The sequence below is a fragment of the Plectropomus leopardus genome, chromosome 14, assembly GCF_008729295.1.
Source record: "Plectropomus leopardus isolate mb chromosome 14, YSFRI_Pleo_2.0, whole genome shotgun sequence".
NCBI classification, from domain to species: domain Eukaryota; kingdom Metazoa; phylum Chordata; class Actinopteri; order Perciformes; family Serranidae; genus Plectropomus; species Plectropomus leopardus.
Window position 1 is genome coordinate 1,843,165 of NC_056476.1, and position 1,632 is coordinate 1,844,796.

The following is a 1,632-nucleotide window of genomic DNA, read 5'->3' on the forward strand; positions in this document are numbered from 1 at the left end:
TCTTTTGCGTAATCTGTGTGATGAGTGTGTTTGTGAGGAAACGCAGCACAGTGAGCTGCGATGCAACATAATTCAACAAGACGCTGCACGCAGGATCAGGGGAGGATGCTGGCCCAAAGTTATGGCACAAAACACGGGTGAGAAATAAAAACAAATCCTATTCTTTCCAAAAAAAAAAAAATTAATTATTATTCAGGTTTTTGCTATTGTAATCGAATGTTAACATCACTTTTGGTTCTTAGAGTTTTATGGAAACGTTACCTGGGAATAAATTTCAACAATTTCTCTTAGAAATTTGGATAAAAATTAAAAGAAAAATGGGGAGTAAGATATTCGAAAAATGAACAGAGCTGCTGAATCAGGAAATCTAACTAACGCAAGGATCAGACAAAAGATCTGCTCACTTTTTTAAAAATGTCCCTAGCAATTTAAATTGTGCAACGTTCCAGCTTTAAAACCAACAAATATCAGGTCAAAGAAATTGTCTACATTTTACATTTTTAAACGTATGGATATCTGTGTTTTTTGTCATGACTTTTTAACCAAACGTCACAAATGCACAGACATTTAAAAATTACATCCAACTTTTCTGATCTCTAGCACAATTAAGATAAAGAATCACATGCAAATATCCCAAATTAGGTAATTAAAGTAATTTCAGTCACAATCCACAGTGCGCAGACTGTTTTGTCAGTTTGAAATTATTTATAATGACGGTCGCTTTTTCAGTAATGAGCTTGTGATTTGTAATTCAGCGTGCTGCTCGACTGAAACTGATGCAATGTGACAACTGTGACTGCGCTGCATGATTTATCACCCAACGTGCAATTTTTATAATCAACAATGAAACACGTGCAGTGTATGGTGTTAGCTGAGAAAAGAGAAGGCTTCTTTCATTCTGCAGAAAACAGAGTTTAAACAGTCATCATCTTTCAGTTCAGCTCTCCAACACCTTCGTCGCAGCAGCCGCAGCCGCAGCTGCAGCGGGGAGGTGGCGCCTCCTTCCCCCACCTCGCAGCTCCTCTGGAGAGTCTCTTGTTTTGCACGGTGGATACCTGCTCTCCTCTCTGCTGACTCGGCCAACAGGAGAAGCAGCGTTTAGGGAGACGGGCGTGATTTTTCCTTTAATTGTTTTCCTAACAGACAAATGAGAGGTGCAGCTCCCGTTAAACACGCTGACCTTTAACCCGACCCACAGGTGATTGGTCTTAAGCACACCTGCTTGTCAAGAGAGTTTTAAATGTCAGAGTGAGGTACTCAGGGTTTGTACAGAACATGAAAAACCCTGGAAAAGTCATGGAATTTGCAAATAGCAATTTCCGGACCTGGTATTGTTTTTAGAAACCTAAATATACCCTGAAAGTTTCGGAATTTTGTTTCAAAAGCCAGTATGAAAACACATAATGTGTTCAATGACCATCAGAAATTTAAAAATCCAACAGTAATTTCTGTTTTTACGGTTTCTGTCTGTGATAAATGGTGCCATTTTTAAAGAAAACATTTCACATTTTTTCAAGAAATTGGAAAAATATTTGCCAAAATGTATTCTTTAAAATTCGCTCCATTTTGTTTTAAGAAAATTTTGTTTTTTTAATGGCCTTTTTTTAAGATTGCCTTTTTTTTTTTGAAGAT